A 12,169-nucleotide genomic window follows, 5' to 3' on the forward strand; every position below is an offset into this window, starting at 1 on the left:
GAATCCCCCATGTTAGTAACTTTTAATTCCGCGCCGTCTTTAAAACAGGTATGATGTGTGTATACTTCTGAGATCCTTTGTGTCCTTTAATGTAAGAACAAGAAATCTTATGTTCAGGCATTTGTGTGTGTGTTATATATTAAGACTTCTAAGAACCTGTCTTAAGCCCCGCGCATGGCGAGTTAAATAATCTGGGAAAGTTCGGAACATCGCCTCACAATGGAGCCACATGTAACTCGACGCCATACCGCGCACTAATTAGAGGTAATTTATCTGACAGCAATTTTCAAGTAACAAATGTCTGCACGAAAATTGGCGTCCATTTTGTTTCTAGAAGTTAAACACAGTTTTGCTATGAAGATGATAATATTAGTTTGCAAATTTCTGTTAATCAAAATTACTCTCCAACAATCCAGTGATAATGAAATTACGAAATGGTGTTTCCAAAACAACTTCCTACTACGTGCATATGGTTTAGTTTGTAATAACATAGGAAAATTAAGAAAATTGTATTGTTAGAAAGTATTTAAAGTCTGAGAATGTTACATTTAAAGACTGCGAACACAACGAAAGATTTTTTATTGAATGTGTTCTCGAACTTGCAAGAGTGCTGGGAAGAATTATATATACCTGGCTGAACTAAATTTCTAGGTAAAACAAACTCAATAAACGAACTAGAAATACGTTGCTGGAATTACCAGGCCAATCGGCTGTCGTAATTAAGTCACATAACTACAGGTAAACTACAATGAACAGAGCGTGCTGTTCTTGCCAACAAATATTGTAATCATACTTTCTCTTCCATAAATTAAATCTGAAGGTTTGTGACGATAGTGTATCATTACAATGACAAACTTCTTGGACACCGAATATGACATTCTTTTGAGTTATTACGCCGCGCAGTCTTGTAGAAGTGACAGATTTTTCAGAGGTGTTTATATTCTGTAACATCAGGGCAATGAGAGCACCTCTGAAACGTCGATCAACTTCTAGGCCTATTTAGTGGAAAGGCTTTGACTTCTCGTTTAATTTTTCTCAATTAGGTATACTATTTGATGAATAAAAATCTTACGATAATCTCCCATTGGGCTGATCCATTATATTTCCTATTGTATTTAAGACTTCAATAACGACTAGAGAAATGATTTTTTTTTTAAATCAACGGAAAAATAAAAGGCTGCAAAGCACTGAATGGATGAATCCTCACTCCTCCCTGAATCCCTCTCTCTCTCTCTCTCTCTCTCGGCTCTTGCAATTCTGCAGCGACTAAGAGTAACAGGTGCACAAGGCGCAAAAGATCTGATCAATTGTTGATCTGTTACGTCTGAACCCACACTGATGATCCCGATAATTTCATTCACATATTCTGTTAATCTCACCAGAAGAATGTCTGATATAATGTTCTATGAGGTTGATGGTACAGAAATTCCTCGGTAATTACCATACTCAGTCTTGTCACTCTTATTATGAATAGGAATAATTATGAATTCCGCATAAAACCAGACACCTCGAACAACTATGAAGTCCAATAAAATTAAATACGAAAAACGATTGTGTGCAGAAAGGCCTGTGATGAAGCATGTGTAACCTAATAGGCCTGTAACTCAGCACTAATAAGAATCTGAGGAGGGGTATAAATTAAATCGCAGAGAGTAGACTAATAAACACATTTAAAATGATACAATAACTGAAAATGTTATTTAATTCGAATATTATAATGCGATACTTTCTTTGTTGGTTTATTGTAATTTGCAAAACTTGAACATTGCAGTACTCGAAAACAGTAATTTCGTAAGACAGATAAATTTCATAACATCAAATTGAAATATATTGGACCAAGAAGGTCATTCAGTCTCGTAAATGAGAAGACTCTTCAATTATATTATAAAGGATGAAGGAAGTTAACCTCCATCCTGTGAATCACGATTTCTGATACTTCTTAAAACAGAGTTTAATATCCTGCTCTTTACAACACAGTATAGCTCATTTTAATAGAGAAATGGACATCAGATATTTTATAGGACTTTTTGATTCGTTTCTGTGAACAGATTGTCAGTGGTATATTCAGATTTTTTTGTTGTGGAGGTTTTCGAAAACCTAGTTCCGTGAACTTCACGTTTTTCGACATAGCTGTAGACCTACATGTCGCATATGTTGAAAACATACATGTTCGATTGGGCTATTTATCACACCTTCCTTTTGTAGCTAAACTTTGTCAGAAAATACACATTTTTTATGTTATTCCACATGTCTAAGTTTTATGGGGATCAATCCTTGCACTTCCTTTTAAAATTAATTCCCTTGAACCACGCCTTATTTCCTTTTGGATAACATACGTACAATACACAGTCTACAGTGTCATATTTCCTACAGTCGGTTTTGTCAACAGATGGAGTTAGTAACATCGATTACGTAAGCAATCCGCTTCCGAGTAGTCTTCTGTTTAACGTGGTCTGGTGACAAATGAAGGTTAGAAGGAAGAAAGTAAAGGTTGAAAGTTATGTATGTTACATAGTTATATTGCTTCTAATAATAGTGCGAAAACTTCATGACTATAAATTTTGGTATTATCATCAACGTTAGTACAGAAATATTCAGAGATGTAGTTTAATTACGAAATATATCGGTGCAGTGTGTGTGTGAATAAGTTTATGCAATGCTGAAACTATTGGGTGCTAAGACGATATTGTTTGTGCTTCGTTTCGAACAGTATAACAACTGTAGCATTATCCTGCAGGCTGAGATGCAGACATCGATACCAGATGAAGCTCATACCAGATCAGGTTAGTGAAACCGACTGACTCATATAAGACTACAAGCATGGTTCTTTGCTGTAGGATCGCAGTGATATGTTCGAATTCCTCGTGGGGCATGAAATCTGTGTGCTTTTTTCCAGTACCCGTCGTCTTACTAACGGTTATCGTCCCGATAGTTTTGGAAACCTTGAAGATCGCTGTCGTCTGGGTTGTTACACCCTACTGTAGTCTGGTACAAGTTTACAGGCGTTTTTCGGAGGTGCTTGCTGATTCATTATTAGGGCGATCGCCCTTCCACTTAAAATTTCGCACAGTTTCCATGTTGGTATTGTTTATGAAGGTTATGAACTGGGTGCTTTTAGCTGGTTTGTAATATTAAAAGAAGCTCTGTTTACTGCATATTTTGTTTACGAATGGGTTTAAAAGATATTTGTACTTGAAATGGCAATACTAGCGAGAAATTGGTCGTGATCTAATTACTATCGCGGCTGAAGTCAAAATATGGGAAACTGCAGTCAGTGTAGACGTTAAAAGGTCAAGAATCAAGCTATGTTTTCCAAGTACCATTTACAACGTTAAAGTCAAACCAACAAACAATCTTGGGTAAAGTTTAATGTGTTTATGGACAAGGCTGCAATTTACGAAGAAGTACGGGGAGCATGTGTTTATGATCCAGGTAGTAGCTGATAAATGTGAGTGATACGTTTGACGCTTCGACCGCTTTAGCTGCTGCCGGGATATGTGCCAGTAGCCATATTTAGACGTAAAACCAGTCCAAGGTTACAGTGCTTGCACAGCGCGCCCTGATCCTGCCGGGTGGCTGAACATAACCACAACAAATTCGAAGACATGGCCAGGCCTTTTTATTAAACAAGCGTTGCGGTCGGTGAGAACTAAAGCATACTATTCTATAGTACTATAAATATTTTGTTGTTAATGTCATATTTAGATAGTGTAACCTCAAAGAGCCCAGTAACGTAATGCAAATGGTCTCCTGGGTCAGCATGCTGATCACGCGTGTAGGTCGCAAGGTCGAATCCGAGTCGAGTCATAATTTATCAGAACCTGAAATAGAAATACGTTACATTTATTATTATTATTATATTTATTGCAAGATCGTATCGTAACAGACGTCCCACCGACTTTGTCTACGTTGAAGTTGTAGGTTAGAACATCGAATATTACCACCATTTACATGTTTGTAATTGAAAATTGATTAATAATATTCACATGTAGAATTTGTAAGTATATTTTAATCTATCCCTGCGCTAAATTTCACTTTTATAAGTCAGAACTTCGTAATTGATCAGTCATAATCTGATTGTAAACATCATACAGTAGTGTTATATTTAAAGTTATATTAATACATTTAAAATATTCTCTGTATTTAACCCAGCAAGTGTTCGCAATGATGTCCCATAAAATGACAAAATTATCGCCGAAATATTCAGCTTTGATATTTGGAATCATTGAATTGCTTGATTTTAACTAAATATGAACAATTTTTATGATGTCGGCTAAAATATGCCATATCGTCATTTCTTTAGATAAAGTTAATTTGTAGACCTATATAATGTTTATTTTACTTTAAACTTTATATATAGTCTTTACAGTTAATGAAGATTCGTTAAATAACCCGGGAACAAATATATGGTATTTCTTTTCGTACTTCACATGAAGGACCTACATATTTGTATAATGCTCTGTAACAACCATTTCCTTTAATAAATAAATTGTATGTTTGCTAATACTGTATTCACACAGTAATTTGTAATCGAAGTTCCGTGCATACTGCCCTTCAGTGAAAGGAATCAATAATTATTCCTATTCATAATAATAGGGACAAGATTGAGTATGGTAATTACCGAGGAATTTCTCTACTATCAACTTCATAGAAAATTCTATCAGACATTCTTCTGGTGAGATTAACAGAATATGTAATGAAATTATCGGGGATCATCAGTGTGGGTTCAGACGTAACAGATCAACAATTGATCAGATCTCCTGCATCCGTCAGATACTAGAACGAATGGGAGTACAGTGGGAGCGTACACCAATTATTTGTAGATTTAAAAAAAGCCTGTGACTCTGTTAAGACAGAAGTGTTATACAATATTCTCATTGAATTTGGTACGCCAAAGAAGCTAGTGAGTCTAATAAAAATGTGCTTAAATGAAACCTGTAGCAAAATTCGAGTAGATAAATATGTATCTGAGACATTCTTCATCAAGAACGGTCTGAAACAAGGCGATGCTTTCTTTGTCTCCATTGCCCTTTAACTTTGCCTTAGAATACGCAATCAGGAAAGTCCGACATAGGCAGGAGGTTTGAAGTTGATGCTGATGCTATTAATTTATTGGGTGACGATATAAATACAATAAAGAGGAACACAGAAGTTTTACTAGAGGCTAGTAGACAGGTGGGGCTAGAAGTAAATTCAGAAGAAACTAAGTACATGTTAGTGTCTCGTCAGCAGACAGGTGGACAGATTTATCTTAGGGTGGCTAATAAATCCTTTGAAAGCGTTACAAAGTTCAAATATCTGGGAACAACAATAACAAATCAAAATTACACTCATGAGGAAGTTAGTGGGAGAATAAATTCCGGAAATGCTTGCTACTCCTCAGTTCAATATATTTTGTCTTCCCGTCTGATTTCCAAGAACATGACAATTAAACAATAATTTTGCCCGTTGTTTTGTATGAGTGTGAAACATGGTCTCTCTGAGGGAGGAACATAAATTGCAGGTGTTTGAGAACAGGGTGTTGAGGAGGATATTTGAGCCTAGGAGAGAAGAGGATGAAGTATGGAGAAATCTGCATAATGATGAGCTTAAAAGTCTGTAGTCCTCCCCCAATATTGTCAGGGTGATTAAGTGGAGAAGAATGAGATGGGCTGGGCATGTAGCGCGCATGGATGGGACAAGAGGTGTGCACCGGGTATTGGTGAGGAAGACTGAAGGGAAGAGACCGCTGGGGAGACCTAGACGTAGATGGGAGGATAATCTCAGGCGGGATCTATGGGAGATAGGAGTTGAAGGAAACTGGATTTTGTTGGCCCAGGACAGGGTCCGGTGGAGGGCTTTGGTTAATTCGGTGATGAACTTTCAAATTCCATAAACCATCTAGTTAGTTAGTTTACTTCATATGAAGGACCTACATATTTGTATAATGCTCTGTAGCAACCATTTTCCTTTGGTGAAATGAGTTGTGTCTTTGCTAATACTGTATTCACACAGTAATTTGTAATCGAAGTGCTAGGCATACTGCCCTTCAGCGACCGTTAGTCTGAATAGCACGGACATGGACATTAGTGTTGTTTAAATCCTGTAAATAAAGCGTGACTCAGCGGCTCACTGACTGACAGACAAAATCAATGCTTTTATGCTGCACAAACTCGTCGAGCGTCGGTTCCCTGTTTTGAAATGTTTTTAAAATTCCTATTAAGACAACGGTAGATCTCTTTGGACGGGAGATCAGACCATCGCAATTTTGTACCACCACCAATATATTACGACACAGAACCTGCATAACAAAGTAACAACTGTATAACCACATAACGACGTATGTGTCTAGAAACAATGAAGTACTTTCCCTGCCTAAGCGCTTATTTAATTAATAGAATAATTCTGTCGTATCACAACCCGAAAATTTAGCATCACTACAAAATCCAGATTCTGTTTAATCCATATCCCATCTTCATCTCCTCAGTCTCAAACTCACATTTTTTTCCAAGAGGTCTCTTCGCCAAAAGTTCATATGAAATTTGTATCCCTGCCATCGTTACATGTGCTGCGTTTTTGACCACAGTATCCTAGCAATATCAGACGACAAGAGTTTATCGTTCTGTAAAAAGTTCTAAAGTTCACCAATCTATTAGATTTAAATATCAACACACTTTTCAAACACTTGTAATTTGTAATATTCCCCGACTACATTTAAAACCCATAGAAAACTGGCATATGATTATTATTATTATTATAGGGGCACAAAATATTATTATCTATCTAAACGTGTGCGTGTTACTTTTAATTTTTTATGGAAAGTATAGAAAATTATGTCTTTTAACTGTATAAGTAGCAACAAGCATTGTTTGAGATTAATATTCTTCCATTTTAAATTATTATCGCGTTTGAAGAAACACTGTTTAGTCGTGGATGTCCGTCAGCATGTAACATAGCCCAAATAAAGCGTCAGATTTACAGACGTTTAACAACAACCTTTCCCAGCTGGTATGCTGCGACGTTATGAATTAACGTGCGTCTCTGCGCATTTTACAATAATCACGAAGGATGATTACAGCAGTGAGAATATTTTTCGCTCTGTTTTTTTTCTTTTAATCTCATCACGCTATTTGTTGTGTACCTTCTGTCAGAAAGTGCCTCATACATTAATTTAATACCCGTTTCAGATCAGGCCTCACCACGGTAAAGATGTCAGTCATGGTCTACTAGGTTTTAACGTCGTGTGATCTTGTTGGTGATTACCAACATTTCGTATGAAGTATTCAGGGTGAAGATGGATGCGATACGTTCCTCCGAAAGGTCGGTAATCACCCACAAGATCACACGACGTCACATCCTAGAAGAACACGATCAATACCCGTTTCATAATTTATAACTCTGTTGTTCTTTTACATTTCTTTTATGTTTGTTATATGTGCCTCCTGCCCTATTCATAATAGCCCTTATTTAATCATAATGCCTTATGTGTTACTTATGTGTCATCTATGTCATTTGTTTTTTCTAAACTCTTGTTAAAGTTTATATGTGGATGTTAATACGTATTATAAAATTGTATATATGAATTAAGAGCGTAATAAGTATGAAATACAATATAAACACACAGAACTTCATTAGAACGTAGGAGGAGAAGATTTATTCGAATAAAGTTTTACAACACAAGCTATTGGGTGCCGTGGGATATTAAATTACATTTTATTGTGTCGCTACGCGAACAAGGGTGACAAATACTGGTACAGGCTAATAGAAACTGATGCTGAGTGGAGCCCAGACACACAAACATAGTCAAAGTCATACGTCACATGTGACCGGAAGTATTAAGCCTACCATATCGATTATTATCTCTCTGTGCGGTTGCCGTTAAAATATTTCGCAGGACAAGAGGTTTACAAAGTCCAGAGATATCTCAGGAGTAACAACTTAAATTTTCGCACAACAGTGAGTATGAAGATGGTGATATTCTGGATTGTTGCACCGTGTAGTCTGATAGAAGTTTACCGACGTTTCAGAAGTGTAGTGGGGGCAGCAAGCACTTCTGAAACGTCAGAAGTTTCTACCAGACTACACGGCGTAACAACCCACAAGACAGTAATCTTCGTACTCGGCGACGTGAGAACCTCAAATTTTACATTTGATACATGCGAACGTTTGAAACTTGAGCAAAATAATTAAAAACCCAAATAACTAACAGAAGACTATTAGCTACTTTAGCTTGCGTGTCTCATTCTATGCTGTTCTAGAATTCGCACAACCTCGTCTAAGAACCCACGATTTAACTTACGAAGTAGAAAGGCAAGAAAGACAAGTCCTATCATGCACAGTATAGGCTGATCTGTTGTCAGGCCGTTTATTAACGTACGAACGTATCTAGAAAGGGAAAAGGTAGGCTACAGCAACAGTAGATTGCAACTAACCAGTGCAGTTATTAAAACTTCGTTTAACAATCTCAAAATCACTGAATAGTAGTGTTTACATAATCTCTTCAAGTAGTACAGAGTAGCATTCATATAGCTATGAAATTGGTATATCGTCGTTTAATGACACAAGAATCAAGCTGAAAGCGAGATTGAAGATGTAATATTGAGCATTTAATGATAACCCTTGCATTTGGCACAATGTCGTTTAATAACGTAGTAACTAGTAGTACTGAGTGGAGGAGCGCATTGGCGGTTGGTTGGTTGATGCTCAAAGGCACGATCACACAAAGCCTAAGTTCGCGTACCGTTTCATTATGCAGAGTACAAAGGCGCTGCTCTCGTCTTATTGTTCGTTGAGTGACAGACCGTGAGGAGGCAGCACAGAACAATAAACATTTAAAAAGAAAAGTCCTGAAAGAGAAAATCAAAAGAGTGGGGGTTGCGGTATCGTCCCAAATAATCCAGACAAACACAGTCAAGTGAAAATTCCGGATGGACATACGTTTAACGACGCGTCTAGGAAATAGATCGCTGTTCTCTTACATTTGATTAAATATTAGTCTATCGCTTTTATAAAATGTTACTCTTTGTTGAATATCCATGGTGGTCTAGCGGATAGAACGCTGGCCTTGTAATCCTGGGGTCTCGGGTTCGATTCCCGGCGGTGCCCGAATTTATAACTTGTGTTGGGCAAGGCCACGGTCTAGGCAACACGGAGGTTTCCTCCGGGGGCTTCCCCGGTTTCTCCGTGGCATCCCAACAATTACTCCATTCACACACAGAAGAAGGCAATGGCAAACCACTTCTGGATCATCTGCCAAGAACGTACATGAACAGGCCCCAGTCCGAGAAAAGGATGGAAGGATCCTGTTCATATGGACCTGTCGTCAGACAGAACACTAAATAATAATAATAATAATAATAATAATAATAATAATATACTCTTTGTTGACAGAGGGCCTTTTTTAGGCTCTCGCCACTTTTCCAAGAGATTCGCTATTGTGTAGAACCTCAACGTTCAGTATCATAATCACAAAATCATAAAATGTAACTTCATCTTTTTCTTTCCATTTGGTAAGTTTATAATCTGTGTCTCTGAGATCAAGCCGAATATAATTTCACCGTATAAGCTTGCATATGTTTAATTTCTGCGTACATTGAATGATAACAGTCATATAGTGTCGTGTAATAAGGTAGTAACTAATAGTAGTACTGAGTGGAGGGCATTGGCGGTTGGGTGGTTGTAGCGGCCCGGATTTATTCTTGATTTGTTCACAATAGTTGAAGCTTCTAACCATAAAACTGTCTCTATCTTTCTGTTAAATCTCCTTTCTTAAGTCGTTGTGACTTTATTCTTAAGCGCCCTCAGTTATCTTTGAGTAGGAAAACAAATATCACTCTAGGGTAGACTATAATTTTATTATTTACGTTTCCGCTTCTGGAACTCACGTACAACTTCGGATTTTCGGGATGAGCAGTGTCGAATGTTGACAATTATCCAAAGTTTCGGAAATAATTGCTGTTGCCATGGGTGCTTTTGGAAGTCCAATATTGGCCAGGCTGTAGTTGGCATTCCGTTTCACCAAAACCCAGAAGATTACCATCTTCATATTCACCACCTTGAAGATCTGAAATCTTCCTTCGGCCCGACTGCTCTCATACACCCTCGGTCTGTGCTTGATATCATATTCTACACCCCCATAACATTTCAAATACAACTATTTCTTATAGTGTAATTTAATTATAATATTTCTGAATGGGTTTGCAACTCAAGAAGACGTACGATCGAGACGGATATTTCCACGAGCTTTACAACAGTATTTACTATTAATATGAGAAACTGAATGTTTCAGAATTAGTCTAAAACTTCTCGTCGAACAAAGCGGATATACACGTGATATCAACGAATGGATATGATGCCTAACTAGGCACTTATCGTCCGTCCTTCCCGTAAAGCCTTCAGCTGGTTCTCGTTTCATTTGTACTCCACATCAGCCCTATTCCCGTATATTTTGTGGTGGTTTTTCAACATTTATTTACTTGTTCTTTTAGAGTGTTTGCCAATTGTTTAATAATGACAATAGACGGTCGTAGGTAGAGGATAGCACAGGATTTTTCAGTAGCTCGTTTGCTTTCCTTTGTTTTCAACAACCTACGTTATTCTTTGTTTCCTGTTCTGTGGAAGAGGACCGAGTTTTGTTCCCACAAATAAAAATGGCTGCTTTATTTTGGAATATGGAGATTGAAGACAGTATTATTTTTCAAAACAAAGTTAAAGCAAGAGACGCAATGCTATAAACTATGGCCTTTGGATCGCCCAGAAATTAAGGCGGACTTGTTCGTAATTTCATTTATTTACGTTTGTAATATAAGTGCTTCGTGAAACAGCTTTTGTAAATGATAGTGAAGTATCATTCACCTTATATCTTTCCCAACTTTCGTCTCTTTTCTTCTTTATTTTCTGGTCTTACATTAGACGGTTCAAACTAATCATCACAAACAATCTTCCGAGAAGAATTTGGACCTGATGTGAAGTAACGTATTAAAGTGGAGTCAAATTACACGCTCATATTTCTAAGCTGTTATCATGAAATAGTTTTGAGAAAGTTATTTTAATTAATTACTCCAAATGAAGGGACAGCTAGCGACTAGACGTACCAGAATCTATCATTCTAAGTTACAAAAAGGAACATTGTAATCTTCGCTTCACACTTAATAATGTTAGAGTGATGAAACCAAGAAGCGTAAGATGCAAACTAGTGAGACCTAGGCACAGATGCAATATCAGATTATTTTATGACGCTGTTTTAACAGCAGATATTAGGCATAAACTATACTGTCAAATGAGATTTGAAGATTCTCAGAAACGGCGAATAGGTAAGGATTTAAAGGTGGGGGGGGGGGGGATTTTGTGACCTATTTTAAGGTATATTACTCTGTTAGCCCGCAAATATAAAGGAAACCAAAAACTGCAGGCAATTAGCCAGTAACCCAACCGAGAATCAAACCACTAACTCCCTATTGCAAGTATTGAGGGTTACTGACAGGGCTTACATGGCTCTCTCGTTCATAGGCATAGCCAGGAGGGAAATTTTAAATTGAAACTTAGAGTAATAAATCGATATGGTGTGAACTGGTTTAAACTGCCCCAAGGGAGAGAGTAACACATATAATTTTGTGTTTTGACAGTTACAAATATGGCCACGATGCATATCTTTGAGCTACATAGTATTGTAAATTTTTCATCTCTGTTAGCGTTTTGTATATAAATAAAAGCATTTGAAGGACAGTACACATCATAAGCTCTTTCCACAACTTGGAAGGGAGGCTACATTACTCGAGTTTAAGTCCTCCACCTTACTGTAAATTCATTTCCAAGTTAACACCAATTCTTAGTACTCTAATGTGTGCGATTACTCTGTATTTTAGGCCAACGCTAGGAAAACGGGCATAAACTGAAAGAATTTACGATTTACAATTCATATTTGTCTAAACTCATCATTTAGAAATCTGTACTGCTCTGGAAAAAGGTATTAAATCAAATGTAAACTGTACTGAATTACATGCTTCCTGTCGAGAACCAAAGAAATATTCTTGCACATTTCACTAAACGCTACAAAGGCCTATCCTCAGCATGAAACAACATTGTTTAATTCAACGTGAAAAAATAATCTTTGTTGTTTTCGCAAATTCCATATTAAGCGGGTTATTACTGTTATAATGCTTCTGTACGTATCTCTATTAAAAAGTGCACT

The sequence above is a fragment of the Zootermopsis nevadensis genome, unplaced genomic scaffold, assembly GCF_977971745.1.
Source record: "Zootermopsis nevadensis isolate Lab colony 2312 unplaced genomic scaffold, Znev_1.0 Znev_ptg000020l, whole genome shotgun sequence".
Lineage (NCBI taxonomy): Eukaryota > Metazoa > Arthropoda > Insecta > Blattodea > Termopsidae > Zootermopsis > Zootermopsis nevadensis.